Source organism: Amblyomma americanum, chromosome 9 (assembly GCF_052857255.1).
Source record: "Amblyomma americanum isolate KBUSLIRL-KWMA chromosome 9, ASM5285725v1, whole genome shotgun sequence".
In the NCBI taxonomy this organism is placed as follows: domain Eukaryota; kingdom Metazoa; phylum Arthropoda; class Arachnida; order Ixodida; family Ixodidae; genus Amblyomma; species Amblyomma americanum.
Window position 1 is genome coordinate 140076355 of NC_135505.1, and position 24640 is coordinate 140100994.

The following is a 24640-nucleotide window of genomic DNA, read 5'->3' on the forward strand; positions in this document are numbered from 1 at the left end:
TTAGCGAATCGCTGCCATAGTGTACTTCGTCGCGGCTGTGGATGTCGCCTTAGTAGGATAAAAGATTTAAAAGTTTGCAAGCGTATCCACAGCGAAAAATGTCGCTCTTTTGCTGCCTATTTTTTGCAGACGGCTAAGAGTTGCGTGCTTTGTGGCAACCTGGGAAACCGCACGAAACGCAACGGCAGCAGCCACAGTGCTGTGGCATGTTGCAAGTTGCGCGTCCGCGCCATAAGTGTCGCCACGGTCGGAACGATTGCAGCGATCCTGGTATCTGGCAGCAAACGCGGCTGGAGTCAATGACACAACGCGTCTGCGCCGCCAGTGCCGCCGCGGGCAACGCTGCAGCGCAGTGGCAGCAGACGACAGCGACCGGCGCAAGCATAGCGAGCAAAGTTTTGAGCAATTTATGTTTTTACCGCCAACTCCCAGGCACCGCCACCGTCGCATTTCAAAATCGTCCCCATTGGCTCTACGGGAATGTCACACCCTTGGCAGCCATGCGCCTGGCGCTGACCATGTGATGGCACGTGAGCGTCACATGACAGGTGACAATTTGAACATGATGCATGCATATATGATAAGGTTAGGTTTCAAGCTCTAGGCCCCTCGTGCATGACAGAAGTGTACTCCCTGGTGCGTCGTTCGAGCAATCTAGACAGGTGTGTAGACAACGAAATCTAAAAGCGTTAATATTTTGTAGTTCGCGATCTCACAGCGTCTCCCCAAAACACGTTGCAATATTTAACTCACTGTAATATTAAAAATGTTTGGTGCTCTAATATTTAAGCACAGCCCACAGGCTTATAAGGGAGCAGTACCGTACGTCCATGTCCGGGCACTTCGGCTATTCTCAAAACAAACGACAACAGTTAAACCCAGAGCAAACTTTGAAAACACGTTTAACTTAGAATGCATCGTACAAGACTGCTTCGCGTTCAACGCGAAGAACTCAAACTCAACCAAATTATAACGAGGAAAAGTAGAACAGGCCATTCTTTTTCAAAACAAACCATGTCCAACATTCTTGGACACAAATTTTGAATATCGGAAAACTATAAGGTACTGTTATGGAAATATTGAAGGCAGTGGTTCGTTCTTACGATGTGTAGCAAAAGCTTTCTGTCATTGTGTTTTGCGTCACTTGCATTTACCAGTTAAGACGGCCATAGGAAACCAATGAGTAACGAGGAGAGCAAAAACGTTAATATCATAAGAATGCAAGCCTGCCGACGGGAGATCTGCGGATATATCGATTGGTATACTGAAATCTTATAAAATATAGAAAATTGCGCTCCTAAACTTATTTCTTTCAAAAAATGCTTTTGTCCAGAATTGTTGGGTATGTACCGTTGTGAAGTCGGATGTGCCGTATATCAGAACACGTTGGAAATAGTTTTCTGCTTTATCATATTGTCATAAAGACTTCTTGTTAATACATTTCACCTACGTCTAACCGACCACGAGTCTACTGGGTGATGCGAGAGCGTTTACAGCTTTTGCTGTCACTTCAACAGCCCCAGGTAATGGCGAAAATTCTGAGACCTTTTGATTTTGCTTCTTTTCTTTACTGTAACAGATGATACCTATCCCACGCCCAGTAAATATAAGGAGCGCAATGCAACAAGCAAGCTTACGCGTGAATGTGAACGTGGTTCCTAAGAAATTGAAAAAAAAAACATCGCGGTTTTCATCAAGCCATCGATAAGATGACACTATGTGAACATAGCCACCTACGCTTGCGAGGGGACCTCAAAAACTATTAAACTATTACTCACTCCCCCGCAACGAGCAAATAACTAAAAAAAATCAATCTTGTCTGTTGTAATACCATGGTATGTTCCAATGTTTAGGGGACACCCCGAAGGCAGAGTAGATTTGTAATATGAGAATAATTACTCAGTTACTAAAATAATGTCGTATTATTGCGACAGAATTACTGCTACAAGCACCGGCAGCCCACGCCTGCTGTGATATTGGCTGCGATGGCTGCGCCTACGTTCGTACGTGATTAGCCATACTCTTGGGGTCTTTGCGGTGGACCGATATGTTAGCTGTACTGTGTATACACTGCTTGAATGGGAACGCCTCTCAGTGGCCCACAATGTGACAAGGCGGCAAACATTCCATTCAGTGCTGAATGAGGGACCTTTATCTTGGTCCCCGACTGTTCTCAATGGCGAAGGTGAGGTACAAGAGATCGACTATGCGGGTCCAGTACGCTCTACGCACACAAATATCTATCGACCGTGCCTTGAAGAGGGAGAATAAAAACCGACGTAATTAAGCGGCAAGAAAGCATCAAATTTACACGACAGCGTGTACAGCTCGTTCGATCGAACAGCCATCAGTGTAGCACTAGTCAGCCCCACGTGTCGGAAATAATCGGGGGCTGCGTGAAAAAAATCGTATCATGGTAATTCGTGCTTCTAGTGATTGATGATTCATTGGTGTGTGATAGGCGATAACGAGGTGATGAAATCATCGCAACAAATTGATTGATTAAAGGAATGTAAAAATTGGGAAAAAGGGAGTTAGAAGTGCCAAAATGCTCAGAATGAAAAGACAATCCTTGATTATGATAATTAAAAATTTAGAGCGCGTAATTGATCAATTAATAATTGAAACAAATGAAAAAATGAAATATGCCTTCAAAGGTGTCGATTACTCAGAATGGAAAGCCTAACCCACTACTCTATCGCGTCATACCCTTAACGCGGAGCTTAACTGCCTTCTCCATTTTTTTTTATTTCGGAAAGGACACTAACATACGTGGATGCGTTTCGCAAAATAAAAGAACGAAAAATCTTGCAGTAGCACGTTGTAAACGCGCAGTAAAACACACGAAATATTCGGTGTGACAGATGCAGAAGTGAATACTTCAGTCATTGTACCCCAAGGGACAGACGAGCCGCCGCGGTGGCTCAGTGTTTATGGCGCTCGGCTGCTGACCCGAAAGACGCGGGTTCGATCTCGGCCGTGGTGGTCGAATCTCGATGGAGGCGAAACGCTGGAGACGTCTTCACTGTGCGGTGTCAGTGTAAGTTAAAGAAGCCCAGGTGGTTGAAATTATCCACAGCCCTCCACATACGACATCCCTGATAGGCTGAGTCGTGCCCAGACTGCCCTCTCCACCCTGCCTTCACTTCCTGCTACCTGCGGCGACCTGCAAAATCAACCTACAGTCGCTGCCTTACTTGCTTAACAGAAACGACTCCAACCGAAAGCCGCCATTCCTTCGCGTTAACCGTTGTATCGCAGCTTGATGACAGACGCGCGTCCCCAGCTGGAAAAAGAGCCATCATCCCTATGCCTCCGTGGCCGGAGCCCTGGGCCTTGACAAAGGTGGCCGCGCGCGGGGAATCCGGAGAGGCGGGAAGTGTGGCTGTTCAAATATTGACCCAGTGCAGAAGGCCAGAATGAGGAGCGCTCGTCTGCGCAGAAGGCTGCGGACCGACCGCTTTGAGACTCCCCTGACGTTGCTCCGGTTGTGACGGAGACGGCTAACGGTGTGCTTTATGGGAGCGTGCATACTGTGTGCTTTATGGGAGCGTGCAGTGTGTGCGTTTGCGAGTTCGAGTGGTACAGTATACGTCGTCTTGGTGCAAAACTCTGCGTTGTGTGCTTGCTTTCCCGGGAACAGAGTCGTGAGTGTATGCTTATTCTACCTGCTGCACGGAAGTAGAGGACACGCGTCCTTGGGGTGATGTCCGTATGCCAAGCGGAGGGTCGTTCCTGCTCTATGCAGGGTAACACACTGTAAAACGCATCCTCGAGGGGCGCAGTCTGGCGCTGATGCACCAATGTAGTAGTTTATGGTTGATGGGTGTTTAATTTCCCAAAGCGACTAAGGCTATGAGGGACGCCGTAGCGAAGGGCTCCGGAAATTTCCACCACCTGGGGTTCTTTAACGCGCACTGACGTCGCATAGCACGCGGTCCTCTAGAATTTCTAATTTCGCCTCCATCGAAATTCGACCGCCGCGGCCGGGATCGAACCCGCGTCTTTCAGATCAGCAGCCGAGCGCCATAACCACTGAGCCACCGTGGCGGCTGTCCAATGTACTAGTCAGTTCATCAATTCATCAGTCAAGCCGCCTATCAACTTACCAATAAGCCCTTCGATACAAATATCTATTACTCCATCATCAAACCTTCAAACGTTTAAGAATTACTCAATTCTCCAGTTCATTAACCAATCAATCAGTGAATATATAATAAATCAATAGACCAATCAATTAATCAATACATTCTTTCGTCCGTCCGCACATGACCCCACGCACGTCTCTAGTGGTAACGAAAAACTCACTCTTCACTAACATAGCAACGCGTTACTGAACCAACGAACCATCTCGCTATAGTTAACCGATTGATCAGACAAAAGAAAATTTCGCAGCGCAGACTATTAAAAATAAATAAACACGTCTCCACCTTAGAAAACTCATTCAATCCTCAAGTAAGCAGGAGGTCTAAGCTGGCACAGCAATCAAATGCCCCGCTAATCAATATGATTACTGACTGAATTTGTAGTATCCACAAAGTTGAAATGAATGAGCGTATCCGCTTGATTCGGCTCTCCTTGAAACGGTGAATCGAGGATTTCTGCGTCTCCTTCACGCTCAACTTCTTTCGGGTCGCATCTTCGGAGGCGAGCCTACAGTGGCATGTCTGTCCACTAAAAAGATTTATGTCACTGCCACATTCGTACACCCATTCTGTGCAGACAGGCGCTCACTGACACCGGAGCTCCGTGTCCGGCCTCGCCATTACAACACTGTCCTTTACTTTGTTCTTTTCGCGCCCACGGCTCGCCATTACAGCAGTGCTTTATTCTTAGTCTCTTTTTAGCCCCGCAGCAGGGCTCGGTTGTCGGCATCGATTCGACGTGAGGCGAGGATGTGCCGGTGTATGAGCCGCGTGCTTATCGCGTTCGCGGCCCGCCGCCCTCACGTGTGACCGTGCAACCGCAGGGCGCTGCAATATCACACCTCACGCAGCTCTCGGCACGCGAGATTATGCTCGACGGACCGTGGAGTACTACACGTACTACGTGATGAGTTGCACCGACGTGCCTCAGTGGCATATCGCAACGACAGATAACGCGGAAGCCCGAACTCCGGCCCTTCAGGCGTGGCCATTCGAAGTGGCTGCCAGCCTCTTAAGAAAAGCAATGTCTTGGTTGCGTGTGGCAAAGGGAAATACCGTGCTTCCACGTGATTCCGCGTGACTTGTTAACAGTGCAGTGAGATAGAAAATAAGGAGCACGCCATAAGGTCGCCGAGAGCAGGCAGTCACGGGAAATCAAAAACGTTCGCACGAGCCTGAAGGCCAGTATAAGACGAAGCGTGAGGTGAAAACCAGCAAAAATTTTGCTTTATAAACTGAAAAGCACGTTTCCGGTCAGTTTCCGTCACTGTATTTTGCGTTCCCTGAACACTGTTATTCCTAAACGTGCATTTCAATTTTGTCTTCTGGACACTGCAGCCACATGGGCGAAATGTGGACACGCCTCGCTTCAAGACGTTAAACCCACCGTACCGAGAACCATGAAAAACCAGACCAAACCAAGCCAACCCCCAAACCGTACTGGTCCGAACCGAACCGTACCACATACCCAGCCTTACCGTACCTTACCGGGCCATACCGAACAGAACCGAATCGAACTGTACCGTATCCCATCGCACCGTACTGTACCGTGCCTTACCGTGCAGTGCCTTGCCGGTCCGTGCAGTACCTTACCGTACCGTATCATATAATATATAACATACCATACCATACCTTACCAAACAGAAGCGGATGCCCAGTAAGTCCGTTACGAAACAGCAGCGAAGTAGCAGCGACCGACTGTTTCATACATCCACCCCGCCCATACGTACTTGCCCTCTAATACCCCTAAAGCCTTTCCTGACGCTGAAATATCGAAGCACGAACACCCCCACCTTTTATTTCGCTTCTGAATAATGCAGCGCTACGACCGACGAAAGGAACAGCAACGACCCACGCTACCTTCGACAGCGACAACACATCGAAAGGCCACAGGGATGCGAACGCATGCAATTCAAATATACCCCGGCCATGACTATAGGAAGTGGCATGTTTTGTAACCTTGCAATGCCGAAACTTCATCTGCACGGGTCCTGCGCTGTAGAATCGTTCGTGAAAACACGTCCCCGCCCACGTTATCCACCGTCCCTTGCTTTTTGTCATATGCCCTGCGACCCTGCAGGGCAACGTGTCAGAGGTATCGGAGATGAAACGGCAACCAGCATCTGTTCTGCCGCATCAAGCGTGCATAGCATGAAGATTTTCAAGCCTGACAAAATATACGACTCTATAAGATCCGTCGCAACTGGGTGATGGAGCAACGTAGGTTGTATATCAATACAAGACAGGCTCGTGCGTTGGGCGCGTGTGCTTCTTTGTTTATGTGCGTAGGTAGGTAGGCCTGTGTTTAGTACCTTGAGCGTCGGCGGCGCGCTTTGGTTACGAAACCTGTGAATCAGTTTCCCTGGCATGACATGCGCGGGCGAGAGAAATGCGATCAAACTAGCATCAACACCCACGTTGCAATGTTCGTTTTTTAATATTCCTTCGCTGTCCTTACGCAACGCCACGTGCTTTTTCCAACATGCCCCGTTACGAGTTTTATGATCGGATGCCGATGCTACCGCTAACTGACCTACCTAATGACATTAGACGTGAAATGAAGTTTCGCATGCCTACTGATTGCGCTACCTACGTAACTTAAGCGGCAACAAATGACTAATGCAGGCTGGTTCGGACGCCCACACGTCGGTTAGTACAAACGCTTTGTCTCGGTACATCACAGCCTATTTTCCCTAGGCACGTGGTTGCGTATGAGATTCGTGGAAAAAATAGGGGACTTTTGGCGTTCAACCCCATTATTGCTTAACGCAATGTACGGCTTCTGAAACTGCTGGGAACAAGCTTCGTACGGGAGACATCTGATAACGCTGAGCACAGTGGAAGCGATGTGGATGCGAAGGGTATAGCATTGTTGAAATGAGGAGGATAAACTAATTTCTTGACATAGAGAAGCGCTATACTGTTCCAACAATTGCAATAATCGACAAGGTAATATATTCTCAATGATGCCTTACATAAAAGGGAACATTTTCCTCAATTCAGCCATTCGCCTTTTCTGCTTGGAACGACCGAAGCGTCATGATCAAAAGAACGCGGTGTGCAATAGGTGTAATACGCACACCTGGAAGAAATATAAAAGAGAACGCTGAATTCTCATGCAAGGCACAATTTTGTTATCTCTGCATTGAAGTTGAAAAGTTCCTCTTGGGTATTTTTCACCCACAGAGACACTTCATCTTCTACCTTATTGCGCTTACTTATCTATGTGGCTTAAGCTGGCTTAAGCTGGTTCAAGCTGACAAGGAGACAGCTTTTGTTGTTCTGCTAAAGCATCTGTATGATCAGAAGGCGTACGCTGCAATCAATAAGAACTTTGTACAGGTGAAAAAAAGTGCTGTCAGAGTTAAAACAAAATTCAGCCACTTCTGCAAGGATTTAAATTTAGATTCTCTCGCTAAAGATATAAAAAACTGCCGAGGTAATAGCCTAAATGCTTTCTTTACTGCCAAAACTCACAAACCCGATGTACCTTTCCGGACTATCGTGAGTGAAGAAGGTTCTTGGCAAAAGAACGTCAGTACTTTCTTGCAAAAGCAACTTAAATTACTACGGATGGACGATCCCTTCTTCACAAAAAATTCGACAGCTGTAGTTGAATACTTACAGAGTACCGAGGATATTGGTTTTGGTTTTTCCATAGATGTACAAGATTTGTTTTATTCGATTCCTCAAGACCAGCTCTTGGCGGCAGTAAAGGAATGCATAGAAGCAAACGGTGGCGTTTCTTTCCAAAATTCTTCAGGTTTGTCGGTTGACAACTTTATCGCATTATTGCAGTTTTATCTTAGTTCTACTTTTACAAGTTTTGACAACCTGCCTTTTTTGCAGCGCAAGGGTGTGTGCATAGGTTCCTGTGTGGCCCCCATCCTTTGCGATATTTTCTTAGCGAAAGTTGACCAGTTAGCGCTTTGTGTCTCGTCCTTGTCTTTTCGTGGTTTGCATGCTCTGGCGCTATTTTCTTCAAATCAATTATCTATGTGGAGTCGCTGTCTTTGAAGAAGCGTAGGGCACTGTACTTACCAAAGCTGCTTATCCACCATATCAATCTGTTTCGTGGTCGCTCCGCCCTCTTTTCTTTCGGTGTCCAGCCTACCAGCATATCCTTTACCCCAGCCGACCACATCACCAAACCATCGGAGCTTCCACTCCTGCAGCTTGGCTCTTTCGTTTGCCATCTTAACCCTCACATGCCTATGGTTAAGAAAACTATTACGAGAAAATAAAACTGCTCAAAAAATGACAAAAAAATTGGTCTGTTCTTTGCTGATACTTATGGAGTTATCATCAACTGAATGAGCCTAACGTGTTCCTTTATCTATTGCCGCTACATGTACAATCGTGATAAAAACTAAAAGACCCTCTTCCAAGTTTCGACCCATGCCACAATGCGTGGGGGCGCCACCTGACCAAACACATCTGATGTCGATACAGGCCCACTCCTCCGGTCTCAACATCAGAAGTGCTCTGTCAGGTGGCGCCCCCACGCAGAGTGGTACGGATCAGAACTTGAAGGGAAGGCCTCTTACTTTTGCTCGGGATAGCGCGCAAAGTTAAGCCTTACACTCAGGGTTTGTTACGGAGGACCTTGGAGAATACTCAGTGCGAATACACGGATATAGTATTCTGATTACTTGCACTGCAATGTAATGAAAGCTAACTTCGGGTGACATGGATATATTCAGGTGATGCAGGCAGCCCTCTCGCTCAGTCTTTGCTCAGTGGCCACACAACGGGGACGTGCAAAATAAAAAAAAAAGAATAAACGAGAGAACGAGTGTCGACAAGGTGAGCGTCTCCGGGAGCGGAAGCCCGTTATCAACTTGACCTGTTAGCCCTTCATCAACTTGACATCCTTACACTGAGGGACAATAATAGCAAAAAGAAATAAAAAGACGGCAGTCCGAGAGGCTACGTTATATCGTGCAATACCACCGGCATCTTGAGTGCGCTTACAGTGGCTCAAACTAGGGGAAGGTGGGACGCTTTCTAAATAGCCTGTCAGATATCACTCCTGTCACACCGGTACTCTCGCATAAAGGTGTGAAGACGGAACACGAAGGAATACGCGGTCGGGAGTACACTCCCTGCCATTTAGTCTATGCTATATGTAAGTACAGTTGAACCTTGTTATATCCAAGTTTAAGGGGACCTATGATTACTTCGTTCTAGCCGTAGATTCGTTGTAGCTCGTGTTGACCGAGATTCTAAGGGGAATCATCGTTCCTTCGTTATACCCATTGTTTCGTTATAAACCATTTCGTTATAACGAGGTTCGACTGCATATTGTAGAGGGTGTGTATATGGTAAGGGCACAATAGAGGTTTGTGGATTCTGTACGGTGTATTGTATGGGGTAGGGATGTATATAGCACGGAGTGGTACGTTTGTGCATGTACAGCCTTCGACGAAATAAAAAAAAACAATAGATTCGCTCTAAAGCCGTGTAGGGCTACCGTTCCCGTTCAAAAATGGCCTACTGAAATACTATAAACTTTTTATACTCTATATTGCCTTCCTATAGATATTTATTTTGGTCTACTCATAGTCTATAGACTGTCTATAGACAAAAGTCTACTAAAAGTGTATGGCCATAAATCTATAGATTTTCTATACACTACCTGTAGGATTTGCACTGCCTATAGACTGTTCTTTAGGGTTTGTCTATAGTCTATAACCTTTATAGACATAAGTCTATGGGCAGTCTATAGCGTTCGTTGATATACTAACTTTCGGAAAGGCGAGAACGAATGTTCCTATCGCCCTCGAAAGATATGGAACTATGGCGATGGATACGCAGCCCCTCAGCTTTGCCCAGAAGCAAGCACATAGGGCTCTCTGCGCGGCCAGTGAAGCGAAGGACGAAACCAGAACGAACGATGCCTTACGACGCAAAAACGTCGCACGATGCAGGGCATCGCGATTGCGGTTTTGCCGTCACTGCGAGGCCGGACCCTTTGAGTAGTCGAGCCGCGATAAGACAGCCGCTTATGCAGGCTTCTTGAAAACTTTCCGCCAGCTATGCGCCTTCTTCACCTGCCGCTTGCATCAGGTGTCTAAGACAGGCAGCTCTGAGCGGGGAGTCTGTATACAGTGAGCGAGTCGTGACTCTTGTTGCCTTGGCATCCGGAGTTATGCGACAACATTACGTAACGGTTTCGTTATTAAATAGGACAAAAAAAATAAAACAGGAAACCCCCTTCATGCCATACGCCAAGACGAGCCACTTATGTTCGATCGCTGTCGGCCTGTAAAGCACGCCCTGTATAACTACGCCTACTGTGGAAATGGTTTGCACGGTCAATTTTTCACTGCGCGGTGCAGGAGACCGTCAATAACATCTTTGGTTAGGGGAGGAGTCCTATGGTTAGATGTACTTAGGAGAGCAAAAAAAAAAAAAACTTGCTCTAGGTTTCAAAGAAAGCCGTCAGTCGAGGGAAACGAACTTCGCAGTGTAGATATGACGCCTTGATAAGCTGCAACCTTGAAGGTACACTGGCCCGCCCTTGGTGCTGAGTGGCTAATCGCATCATGTTACCGAGCACGAATCCTCAAGCTTGATTCTCGACTCCGCCCTTACAAAAATGGTCTACAGACAGTCTATATATACTTCCTGTGGAATCTATTGCCTTCTTATATAGATCTTTTTGTCTATTCATAGTCTATAGACTGTCGTTGTGTTGTGTTGTGTTGGGTTTTATGGCACATAGGCAACTGAAGGCATCATGCGCCAAGAACATGATTTAGGAAAGGCTTTTGTTGAATATTACAGAAATGTAAAAATCATCCCTGGTGTAGAGGCCCTCAAACGTTAATACTACCCAGTGAACACATACACAAGTTTTAGAAATGGCTACTAGTAAGAGCTTCAAAGAGGGCTGGGTAACCTCAGTAGCTTTCCTTGGCTGCGCAAGGATACCGAGCCTCTCAACCAATCAAAATAAAAGCCTCAGCTTTTTTCTCATGCATGAGAAAGTGGCTGAGGTGTACTAAAATTCAAACAAACCAGTGGGTAAAGAATTTAGAGTCTCTTGAGAAAGTCTATAGACTGCCTATAGACGAAAGTCTGCTAAAAGTGTATGTCCAAGAATCTATAGACTGTCTATAGGATTTGTATTGCCTATACACTGTTCTCTAGGGATTGTCTATAAACAGTGTATGGACAGTCTACAGACTCTCTAAAGTAATTTTTCTAATGGCGGCGACGGCATTTTCACAGATTCCCAAAAGGCGAAATTACCGTTACTCTCAAATTTCCGGTTCATATCGAAGCGCACCACATTGGCGAAGATCGTCACGATCGAGTCATTGCAGCGAGCCCTGATGGCCACGGTGGAACTTTGGTGCACAATATCTATAAAACGATTATCGCTTAATGTATGTTAATAGGGATGACATAATGTCGCACGCTGAATACGACAAGGACCGCCGAACATAACAAAATGCTACAAGTATCTACCTGTAATGACCACGCGATGGGTTCGAATATATCCGTTCATATCGTCCTTGCAAACTTGCCGACTGAAAAGAATAATGCTTTGCGGAAAAACAAGTGGCGAGATAAAACAAACGCAATAGTGCCCGTCAAAAGTAGTGCACTGCATGTTCTTTTTGTCTTTGTCTCGTTACGATGCATACTAAGATGAACCCAATCAAGCCTACTCAGCGGTAAATCTTAATGGCCAGGAATGAAGGAAAAAGCAAAGAAACCCAGCTAAGTGAGCTGATCTCGAGATATGTAAAAAGTGACCAGTGTGCAGAAGTTATAACGAATAATTATGAGACATGGCTAGATCAGAATGCACGCAGTTTCTATGTAGTAACCCGAGTAAAAAAAACTGCGTCATCAGACATCCTTTCGTAACGAAAATGTACTCCGGTTCTCAATTTTAAAGTCTAAAGCGCTTCATTCAAGTTTGCTTAGGTCAGCAAATAAAGTATCTTCAGGAAGCTGAGTAAAATATCCTGAGAGTTCAAGCTTAAAAACTGTATTACTTCCTCTGGAACCCCTCGAAAGATAGAAAGTTCCTTTGAGTCCAGCCCAGATTGGGTTAAGACAGGCGATTCTTCCGAGCTTTTGCGCCCTTTGTAAAATTTTTTAAAATTAGGATGAAAGAAAGCTTTGCCAGGGAAGCCGCAAATATTCATAAACACGCATTATTCCCCGAGAGCTGGAGACATGTAGCAAAAATAAAATGAAGATAAATAAAAACGATATGAATACCAACCGAAGAAAGCCGGTGCACTGGCTCCTCTACCGCTGAATAAATTACATTAGGCTCTGGAGAGGGCCCTAATTGCCGCGACAAAAACGGTAGCTGACTCGAGAGGAATAACTCATTTTTATAGATTTTTTTTTTGTTTATAGTGGTTTTGTGCTTGAACTTGCCCGATTAAAAAACGATGATAACCAAGAGACACGTCGGAGTTATGAATTTCAAAGCCGACCGCATTACGGCCTCACTGTTTTGACAGGGTTGGGATAATTGTCCTGCGCAGCAATAATTGGACAGGCTTGGATATAACGACCTCCTCGAGCCGAGTACAGCATATCTCGTTGCGAGCTGAGTCTGTCGACATCCCTTTGTTTTAAGCTTATGTTGTAGCCGCTGGAAGAAAACGCATAATATCCAACCGCTTCCCGCGTTATTGTTTTACTTTTCTATGTGTAAGCCTTCTTTGTCTTTGCACTAAATTGTTGCTAAGGGTTTGTTGGGGCTTTTATTTTGCTCTGGCGCGAAGCTTTTTAAGCGAGTTACGAAACCGACAACGTCGATTCCCTGAGATACGTTTCGTGTTGTAGTGAAGAACGATGACTTATCACAGAAACAAGCAGGGCAAATAAAGGCAGCCAAGTCTACTGCTGCTGTTTTGGAGAATGCGGAGTCTACTTTAGGATCTTTTAGTGCAGGGTGGGTGTAATTGGGTGGAAATGTAGGCAGCCAAAATTTCTTCGTGCACCGCTCCGAACACTGTAAAGAGAAAGACGTATTTCACACTGAATAAAAGCTACGCGCTTCACAAACGAGGTGTTCCGGGGAAGCCCGCCGCTAATTCCCAAATTTAGCTTCCACTTAGAGAAGTTTTTTTGCGGCATAATAGTACTAGTGATGGCGGGCGTCAGAAAACAGGCGAATCATGTTAACTAGTAAAGTGGTCAAGTAAATTATAACAGTCAGCTTTTTTACTGTTACAGATAGGCTCCTGATTGCCGTTAGAAATGTAACCAGCCGTTAGCGGCAGCCATATCAGTTTGTTTAGAATTTCGAGATCGTGATCACCGTCGCAGCTGCGGCTTAAAAAATACGGACCATCTCTCTCGCCATTCGAAAACCGCGCTCATGCGGGGAGAAAAAGCGACGTCTATCAAACCGCGTCACTGCGAGTGGGGCGGATATCGTCACGTGGTACGTCGCCACCGAGTGTCTCGATTTGATGAACGTCGCTTGGCGCTCTCCGCCGGAGCGCGGTTTTCGATTGGCGAGAGAGATGCCCCCAAATTTGGTGACCCACTGCGGTGAGGGTGATCGCATTGAAGAACTAAAAACTGATATGGCTACTACTAAAGGCTACTACAAGTAAATCTCGAATTGCAACCAGTAACCTATCTGGAATAGTTAAAAAGTTTACTATTATGATCTTGTTAACCATCATACTAGTTACTATGATCGCCTATTTTCTGACGTTCGTTTTAACAATGGCATAGATGTGGCACAAATGCGCTGAGTTTTACAATCACAAACGAGACACAACTGAACGAAGCTCAACTACCAACTCAAAGGATAAGGATAAGGAACTGAAGGATAAGGATCTTACGCATGCTCCTTGGTGGATTACATTTCCTTTATATTTCCCACTTTCCATAATAAATTTCCGTTGATAGTTGCGCTTCGTCCGGTCGTGGCTCGTTTGTGATAGTAAAACTCGGCGCATTTGTACACAGCTATAGAACGCCTACTAGCCACATTTGTCGCCTTACTAACAATGGTATTCCCATGCCGAAAAAGCCTCTTTATCCGAATAAAAAAATAGTGTTGGATTCTCCTTAAGCAACTCGCATTGGGATGACTATGAATAATCACTACTTGCAAGCTAATAAAATGTGTCCTTTCATATTGCTTCGACATGCGCGTACATGAATAATTAAATATTATCTGAGAGCAGGCGTAAGGATAGAATAGAAGAGAGTAGTCTAGAAAGGTGTCGTACGCTCCTGATGCGGTCGAGAAGGAGAGAAGAGCTAAACAGCAAGGTACGCAGCTATTTTGATTTTCACAGCAGAGCGATTTATGGCCGAGCTGTTTTGACACCCGTAACGCAATTTCCTTAGTCGTGAGGAAGATAATAGACTGTGACATAAAAGAAGCTCAAAGCAGAGTTGCACACTGTTAAAGCAGAGAAGTATTCTCCTTGGACATCCGCTTGTTATGAAGGGGATGGAGAAAATGTGAAAGATAAAGCCACAGCACAGAATTTCCACGCCCAAAAGCGATAATGCCATTTCCTGTCTCCCTAGTCGTATAGAGTGCACGTGGTTGTATATTTGCTTTTTGCGCTTCGTTTCTTGTGGTTCTTCTGCGCTCTTTCTAGAGGACGTTTTACTTTACGTTGAAGACGAGTATTCGATGCAGTGTTAGGAAGCAACAACACCAAAATCTCTTAAACTGTTATACACAAACGTCGTTTAATAAAAAGAAGGAGAAATACCAGGAAAGAATATTTACTAAAAACATTGATCTCAAAAAGTCGCGTTATTAACATTGATAGTATAAACAAGTATAGGAAGCACATAATACAAATATGCAAATCTAGGTTCAGTCTTAAGGCGAATATCTGGAATAGTAGTCCAGAATGCGGTAACTTGAGATAAAAAGAGATCAGAGGGTTCTCGAAAATGGCTACAGCTCTGCTCGCAATGGTGGCTGGGGTTTAAGGGCTGAATGATAGATTGTAATGCCTCATTCATTCATTCATTTGTTTATTTGTTTGTTAGTTCGTTCTTTAATTTCATAACTGATTCTCTTAAGCATTAATTGACTTATATATCCATTCATGCATTAGTTGTTTCACTGTCTTATTGTTTAATGTATTATTTTTTCTGAATCAGCCTGTTTATTCGCCAGTAATGCCTGTGCATTCCCCACGCATCAGTTATTTCATTAAATCATCCAGTCGTTCGGGCTTCGATTCGTTAATTAAATAACTCATTAATTATTTCACGCTTGCGCTCACTAGTTCAATATTTCCAGTTGTTAGACGTCTTTCCATTGATAAGACGAATAATAACACACCCGTTGCTCCTCCCTCTTAAAAACTGGTCGCTCCGTTGCAACAGGTCATTCCAAAGGCAGAATGGATGAGCGTCACCGAGTCTTGCGGCAACGTGCGCAGTAAAACACAGCCGGAACTCGTCATCGAAGAAAGCGCGGCCTTGTTGATTGCTAAGGAATTCACCACGGTCACTCAGGCGCTACGGGCTCGCGAAAGATGCCGCGTACAGAAGAAGCGCTCGGAATCACCGCATTCCGCACGCGCAAGTACACGGCCGTTTCTTTGACAGAGCCATGCGTGCCTCCGTGCGGACGCCGCAGAACGCCGGCAGAGACACGCCACTGTGATCGTCTTCCAGAGCCACGGTCGCTCGTTTCATCCTACCTATATGTCGTTAGTTTATTCTTCCTTCCTTTTCTTATTCCTTTCTCCCTTTCTTTTTGTCCTTCTGTCGTTCTTTCTTCCGGTTCTTCCTTCTGTGTTACCTTTTCTCTTCTTTCTTTTTTCTTTCTGCCAATTCATTCTTTACTTCCCGCGGTCTTCTCTTTGCTTCTTACCTTTTCTCTTCCATCTTCTTTCTTTTTGTCGTTCTTCCTTCTTTCTTCCTGTGTCCGTTTCTTTGTTTGACATTGTATCTTCTTTCTTGCTCTTTCTCTTCTTTCTTTCTTGCAGGCCATAAAGCATTCCGGGCATTTACGACTCCGTCTCGCGGGCTTGACCGCATTACGCGTGCGTAAAGAAACAAACAATGAAAAAAAAGCAAAGGCGGGAAGAGCGCGGGCCAGACCCGACTTCCATAAAGACGTTCCCCTCTGATGACCGCCTATCGGTTCTGGAGGCAATCCAAAAAAGAAGCACGGTCTATGTCTGCCGGCAGATAACATGCTCGCGAAGACATCCGATAGACGGAGCGAATACGCAAAACCTAGGTGTACAAAAAAGAAGCTGCGTAGCGTATACGTTGAGGGTAAGAGATCGGGGGAGATGCCTAGACATTCTTCTAGCTGCGCGAAGTGATCGATTTGCGTTAGAAGCCGCCTAAAGAAGGAACTGCCAGTTTTCTTTGTAAATTCTTTATTAGTGGTGCTGCTGGGACATATACAGAGGCACTGTGAGCTGTGTGGCGCACATTTGAACAAAAAAGACTTGCGCAAGCCAAGCAAAAAAAAAATGAAGAAAATAAAAAGACTTGCCGACAGATTCATAACATTCAAAACGCACTACATTTAGACGTATGGCAGAAACATAAAATGGTACAGAGTTGTTCTCTTCTCCGGTTGATCACAACAAATAGCCCTTTAGATGAACAAGGCTATTGGAATTCCTTTCGGATGAACATCAGAAGGCGTTTTTCCCCTACCCCCCTTTTGCACAGCCAAAATAAAAGTGGACGCACCGAATACAACTTTAAAACGCTATGGCAAGACACGTTGAGGGGCAAGCCGGTGCACTGCCTTTTAAGAAGATGAATTCAGCGCAAAAAACGATAGCATACAGAAGCAAGAACGACAGGATACCATAATGCTGAAGTGGTATCCGGTCTTACGACTCGCCATGCTAGTATAATGTTTCACCGGGCATCGGGTACAGGAACGCGGCCTCTGTGCCGGTTGAGGAAGGAACGTGGGCTGTAGACAAGCAGTTGGAGAACCAAGGGGAAACTGTATTCACGTATTGACAAAACTGAAGCGTTACAGTCAGAGACAAAACAAATTGAAAGCCGAGAAGACTGCTCAGAAATTCGCTGCTGGATGAATGTGTCGGGCGCTTTTAAACTGCCTCTCCCCTCGTCTTCCCGCCTTTTTTTGGACCCAACCAAATGGTCTTCGTCCTGGGCGCCGCCTTGGGCGGAGTCAACAACGTTAAGGCTTTCATTTGGGCTAGTTGGTTGCAGCTGTGAAACATACTGACTAGCGCAAACACAGACAGGGACCAAAGTAAGAGTAAGAGAGAATGTCCTGTCTCTTACTCTTACTTTGGTCCCTGTCTGTGTTTGCGCTAGTCAATATGCTTCACATCAACAACGTTCACTGGCTCGTTTTCCCAGCTTGCCGAAGTCTGGCGTTCATTTACGGCGCTCCTCTCTCTATCGCCATCCCGGGCTGAGTCAAACGGATAGATCTTCCGCAGGTGTCCTTTACTCCGGTCACCTCCTCAGCGATAAGTTGGCGCGCAGTTGTCCGAAACCAACTGGCTTGAGGCTAGTCAAGAGCAGCCGGCCTTGCGCAGGAAGCCGACCAGGGTGGTCCCGTGACTCGGTCCAAGGGGCGCCCGAAGGCGAACACCTGTAACGGCGGCACCCGAGCCACCGACTAAAGAGCTAAGTGCGGATCAATGGGAGTAACTCGTCTCCGTGCGTGGCGGAAGCCCTTGAGGGATGCGTCGTAGGGTCGTTTCCACTGCATTGGGTGCTGCTCAACGGAAACCACTTGGGGCGGGGAACACGTATGGTGGAAGTTACGCCGCAGCGAAGGCGCATGCAGAAAAAGGAGTCGACCTGACTCAGTGTGGCGGGCGCCACTTTTCTTTACCAGTGGTCGCATGGGAGTGCGTATTCGGGGAAGCCCCACTGTAGGAGGACCCCGCACTGGCTTTGGGGTTGCCTTAAATGATAACTGCTGAGGCGGGAAACACAAGGGGGTTAGTCGAGTAATTACGCCTTGCAAAAGCATCTTCCGGCCGACTGCACCAAGTTCAGTGATCCAGCATGCGTGGTAATTTTTCGGAGTACGGTAGCAAACAAAATTAGGAACACGGTTAGTTTATGATGTGCGCATGCTTTTGGTCGCAGTAGCGGAAATGTATACGTATATGACGAGAATAATACCAAGCATTACCCCCAGTATAAAGAAATAAACTCGGAATAAGGAAGCAGTGAAGCACCGAAATTCGTCAACCACAAGTACTGAGACTTCCTGCACTTATTCGCAAACGTATGAGACCTCTGGGGGGCTCACATGTTATTTCGGTGTCGGTACTTTGTTTACAGTATGTGACTCCGTTTCAAGCTTGGGCTCTACACCCCCAGAGATTTAAGCCTACTTGCAGAGTGATCAAGCCATAATAACGCTGATGTGATGACTTCCACAGTCAGTGTATGTTTATATGGTTTCATATTCCAAGAGATTTTAATTTTATGTCTTCAACACTGAAGTTCCTGCCGTTTCTAAGCTTGTGCTACCATGAATTTCTTTACTTATGTTATTAATTAAACCTTGGCAATCTCCCGCTGAACATTCTGTCATTGCTTATTTCTTTTTGTATGGGCGCGCGCATGTTTTGTCGTTATTTTTGGATTTAGTAGTGTTTTCTTTCACCCTTAATGAAATTATTGAGTGGAAATGTATAGTGTAAATAACTCTTCCCTCGCATCTGTTTCAATGGTGCGCGAACAGTGAACTCCAGTATTAAAGGGAACATTCCTTTTCCACTCACACAAAAAATTTATTCTTACTTACACACTGAAGCATACGATGTCTCAGTGAAGTTTTCCGTCCAGAGGGAAACTGTTTAGAGCAAAGTAGAGACTGTAGTTTTTCAACACAACTACACAGTAGTCATTCGCTGAACTCTGGTAATGTTCATACTTTAATCCCTTCATATCGATATTTCCTCTTACACTATCTACCTCCACAATACGTGTTCGATTAAAAGTACGTAAATAAACAAATTTCACTACGTGCTACAGTACAGTTGTGGAATTGTAAATACAGCTGGACGATAAGCGCATGCTGGTCGAGCTCGGGGCCACAGTGCAGCGTAATCCTGGTGGATATGCCCACCTACAGGGGGCAAGAACAACCACTGGCAGAATTCCGTCACGTATCGCCGTCCACTTCGTATTCCAGAGCACGAACGCTCAGAGTCCATCTCCTCGGACCAACCCTTCTTTTTCCATTTTTTTTTGTTTTTCTTTTCGAGGAGGGAATCTAGACTGAGTACACTCCCCTTTGTGTAAAAAAAAAGAAAGAAAATCAGCGGGAATACAGGTCTCTGGCCAGCTACACTTGATGGCGTCCCAATTTAGAGCGATTCGACTCTCTCCCAAGAGCCGTCCTGACTATATGTATAACTAAGCTTTTTTTTTATAGTGATGCTGTCCTATCAGACTGGCGCACACTTAAGTGAGTGGATCACAGAAGATTCTTAGGTTTACAAGCTCTGATAGACAAAGGAAATGCTGTGCGTGAGTTGTGCACTTCCCGAGAGACACCACTGACAACAACACTGTAAGATAATAGCGATGTGCTTCGTTCTGTGGCTGTTAAAGGCAGAGATCAGGTTAAAAGCTGCGTTCACAGACCCCTGCAGCCTAACTGCGCACCACTTAAACGCCCGGCAACGGAAACGCGATCAAAAGCTTGCTGTACCGGGCTCCACGTGCATCAGTTTCCAGTTTCCGCTTAGTTGTTTGCGGCCTGGCGTGCGCAGACTTTGCCACCCCAGGTGCGAGGGTAAAATTACCGCACAAACTCGAATTTAACCATCCAGTTTCTTCTTATCAAAATTGCGAGCATTCCAATCATTGCTTGATTGTTTAAATTGAAGGGATCCGAATACGAAAGCGTCATTCACGTGTTTTTTATTTTTTTTAATACAAATGTTCACAGATGCGAAACAGCAACGTTGGAGCGGTAGTTATATTCGAGTCCACGCGGTAGTCGATAAGTGCAGCTGGCCCCAGGGGCGTTTGGTAACGAACTCTGCCTCGATACAAGGACACAAGTTTTCTGAAAACCATCCATTTCCTGTGACAGTACGACTGGCAGCATAGCAGGCATGTTCGTGTGATCGATTTCGTAACGCTTCTTTAACGCAGACTTGCACCACGACGTGCGGGCGCATCATTAACTCCACGTTCGTCAGTGTAGTCAGTTAACAACGGAAGCATTAAGAAGTCGTATTACGTGCAAACAAGCCATACAAAAGGACTCAAAAGCGCTATACAGGCAAATCAGCAAATCCCCAATCATTTGGAAAGTCTTTACACCTTGTTCGAACTAGAGCCCTTTCTAAATACGCTGCGCAAAAGAAAGACACCTTCATAAGAGCGCAGTGTCAGGCACTTAACCAAATGAACGCAGAGTTATAACAGATACCCATCATCACTTTTACATTCTTATTACGATGTACCACTATTTATGATGTTACCATGGACCACTGTAAACCAAAAGCTACACCCCCAAATATGACATTGTGCCTGCTTATCGATGTTATCCACGTTACTAACATTCACTAATCACCTGAACCTATACTCTCTGAAGTGTGTATCGCAGGATACGGCCGGGATATCCCTCTGTTCCATTAGAGGTCACAACCATGACCCCACGTAATATGTCCAAAATTGCCGGTTTTGCAACGTGGAAACAGTTTTGTACATTGTGCTTCTTTGTGAGACTCTCGCTATAGTAAGCGTAACTTCAGGGGTTTCTTAAATGCTGCAAAATATTACACGTGGTCGCAGACATTCCCATGAGGATCGATGACACTGATAACGAGTTCGTGAGGACACCAGGTGGAGACATTCCTTCACGGACACCGCAGGTACAATAGCCCCTTTCTAGTGGAAGGTGAAGGTCACTTCCAGCGACATCTCCCGTGTAAATCCGCGCGCCGAGCGCCGACTTTTTTATCATTATGCCTAACGATATCCGCGTGCTAGTTTTCGGAGCAGAAGACAACATCGAAACCGCGTGCCACAAAGCGCACGGCGCTTCAGAGGTGACCAATCTAGGCAAGATTCAGCATTCTTCCCTTTTCAGGTTAGCCAGAAAGAAGCCGTGGCCAGAGATGCAACGTTTATGATGACGTGTATCAAGCTCTAGTTCACCTTTCGGCACGTGCCACTTTTATCTTACAGCTTGCAGTTTTAAGCGTTCACGAGAAAGGCACTGGATGTTTCTCAGGACATCAAATCATCGCCACGTTCATGGCATGCGGCCAGTGCTTAAGTGGCCCTTGCTGTCAGGGTAGATATAGACCATCAGTCAACGTTTGAAGGTAGCCGTTAGCCGTGGTTAACACATTTCATCCACTTAGTGAACTGAACACGAGCAAGATTTATCGCAAGCGTAAGATGGTTCGGGGCGCACGTAACGAACGCGTAGAACCCTGCGTTGATAGGGTGCTTAATTCAAGAAAGTTCCAACTTTCGATGACAACATGCATCAACTCTATGCACCCTCACTCAAATTCGAAGGCGTCGAATTCGAAAGAGGGGCGCTACATATTCGCGTAGATGCGGCAACTGACGGCACGAGACCCTCCTTGAAGCATGGCTTCATGAAACCATACACGTGCGGTGGCAAACGTTTGTTTTATGTACATTTCTTGCCAATAGGGCAAACCGTTCGGTTTCAAAAGCGATTCAAAGAGTATTTCTAAGGTGCCGGCTCATGTTTTTACCTGACATTCATGTCTTTACAAACAACTGCTAGCTCCAGAGTTGAATTATGTAGTGAATGCATAGCGCTGCACTCATGGGCCTGTAGTCGCCTAAAGTGAAACTCAACAAGTGCAGTTTCCTCCTGTGTCATTTTGCTAAGGACACAGGGTGAATATACCGCACAAAAATTTAAAAAAACGAATTTAAAAAGTATAACTGGAATCTGACCTGAGTGAAGTCGTTCTCCTTGCCCACCGTAGTGAAAGACCTGTCGATGCGTCTCCGTCAATCGAAGCGCGGCGTCTTGAGCAACACACCCTCAACACGACACGATATCGCCTTCAGCCACAGCAAAGTGGAGGTAACAGGAAAGACAGCAGAAAACAACACTGCAGAAGAGATCAGCCCGATCGGAGCGGCAAAATCCACCGATGGAGGCTCTCGTTAATCCGTCAAATGGTGACGAACACCGTGGACGACGTGGAAGACTTTTGGAGGAGAGCTAACTCCTCGGGGGCCGAAGCAGCGACGAAGCTTCTCTCAACCTTGCGGAATTAAAAACTCCCAGCGCTCTCTCCTCTGCTGCCCTCTCGGCGCTAGCTCGCGCCGACACAACGCGACAGACACACGAGGCAACAGCAACGCCGACGGCAGCCCAGCAGCGTGCGCGGCAACGGCGGGAGCCTCGACGGCGCGAGTGGATAGATTGCGCGGTCCGCGGCTTCTTTCCTTTTCTCTCTTTCTTTCCTTCTTTCTTTTTTTTGTGTGCTTCGGTCTCTTCACGGCCGCCCGCGCCTAGCGCACAACACCCTTTCTCACTTGCTCCGCTGGCTCGCGCTTCGCATCCTTTTTGTACCTCCCGAAGCGCGCAGGCGCTGAGCTTGAGAGGAGGAGGAGGCCGAGGCGAGAGAGGAAGCCGGCTCGGAAGCCGGCTGGGAAGTCGAGTCAAGACTCTACACCCCGAGCCAACGGACGGTAGGTTTACTCGCAAGACGAAAAATACAAAGAAGAAACCGGACGGCCGTGGAAAGAAGCTATAGCACCACTACGGCTAGAGGCTAACAAGAAGCCTAGAACAGAGCCGAGCCGAGACTGAGGCAGCGATGACGCGCGCAGCAAAAAAGGGAGAAGACAAAAACGACACCGGATGACGAGAGAGCAACGCAGACGACGCACTGAGGAGGGAAGAGGCTGCCATTAAAAGTAGAAGACGAGCGCGTTCCTAGACGGTGCGGCGCGCTCCACTCGAAAGGGAAGTCGCTTTAATGGACCACCACCACGTGCTCCGACGTCGCTCCCAATTCGAACTGAGTTCTGGGGTGTTTTTTTTTCTGACTTCGAGCTCTGTGGGTCGTTTCTCATTTGTGTAATTTGTTTTTTTTTATTTATGGCGGCGCGACGCGCGTTCTCCGTCCTGTCGACTGCGCCAATTCACCCCCCTCGCCCCCCGCTCATACAACCACCGCCCCAAAAGCAGCCCAGAAGCAGACGACAACGCGCTTCCGGCAGCGTCGCTGTTTTCATCATGTTTTGTTATCTACATACATTCAGCTTCCTCCTCTCCATTTGAGTGAGAGAACAGGCGCTTTCCGGCGCCGGAGGTGGCGTGCCAGCAATGGAATAACCATGCGAGTGCATCGGTGCTGCCATCTCTTGACGTCTACAGTAATGAGTGTCAAACGAATAAAGGAAATAAAATGAAACTAGAGCGGGCAACGGCGCATGCCACACATCTTGCCGCTTCGACGCGGGAATCGCCAATCTCGTTAGCGATCCTCCGTGTATTTCGCGCGGGCGCTGTTTTTCGGATGCCACGTGTGTCTGGACGGATAGCTTAAATCAGAAAGAAAAGCGGACGTGACGTGCCTTTATATTTGAAAGCAGCTTTCGTAGAAGCAAAGCTGCATAATGCATTCACCTGAAGTTTTCTTTCACACTTCTATACAGCAGTAAGAGAGACTTTCTTCCTAGTGAACGCTGACTCTAGCGTTCACTAGGAAGAAAGTCTCTCTTACTGCTGTTCGATGGACCGAGGTTGCCCAAGACAGTCGCAGTGATGGGAGGACTGTACAGAGTTTACCCTTACCAACCTACGAAGCAGGTGTGCTTCAGATGCCACCTGCAGGGGCACCGATCAGACGTCTGCCCGGAACCACAACCCATTCCGCAGTGTCCTAGATGCAAACGTGCCAACGTCGACGGACACGAGTGTGGGGAGCCCAGGTGTGAGTGGTGCGGCGACGCTCACGCCACGGGCGATATAGGATGCAAGAGACGCCTCAAGCAGAAAGGCCAGCAGAACAAGCAAGGCAAGAAAAAAGAAAGTAATTACCACGGTGGCCACAGGCCGCGGTGGTTCGACAGCGAGGAAGCCGAAACGAGAGGAAAGAACGGATCTTCGAGATCTGCGTCTCGGAACAGGCGCGGCGGCAGCAGAAGCCGAACGCCGTTCTTCAAAGATGGAGACTTTCCGCGGCTAGCAGACGCGAAATCCACCGACCACGGTGGCGGCAACGCCTGGGTTCCAGGGAACGCTCATGACGCTTCCGCAACCAAACAGAAGACCAAGAAGTCCAAGAAGGTGAGTCAGTCTAGGAGCGAGTCTCCAGTCTATCCCACTGCTCTAGACTATTCCATACAGGCTCGATTCGAAGCTCTAGAAAAAACAAACAGGGAACTTAGAGAGGAAAACGAACGACTAAAAAGGAGGCTTTCGTTTATAGAACAGCGACAACAAAGAGAACAAACAAACCAAGGAAAAGTACACGGAGTACAATCGCCCTCGACGACAACAAGCACGCAGGGGCCAGCAGCCGTACAAC

The 24640-nt window shown here is 46.6% G+C and overlaps 1 protein-coding gene across 3 annotated transcripts in view; it reads right to left on the reverse strand.

The window, feature by feature from the left end:
- The window catches only part of LOC144104623 (excitatory amino acid transporter-like), a 180896-nt gene that overhangs the window by 81471 nt on the left and 74785 nt on the right, over positions 1-24640 (reverse strand). Inside the window, exon 1 of one of the 3 annotated variants that reach the window (XM_077637744.1) lies at positions 22047-22644. The exons of the other annotated variants lie outside the window; for them this stretch is intronic. The gene's annotated coding sequence lies outside the window, so the exon portion shown is untranslated. Of the gene's footprint in view, positions 1-22046; positions 22645-24640 lie in introns of those variants that run through there. 3 annotated transcript variants of the gene reach the window in all.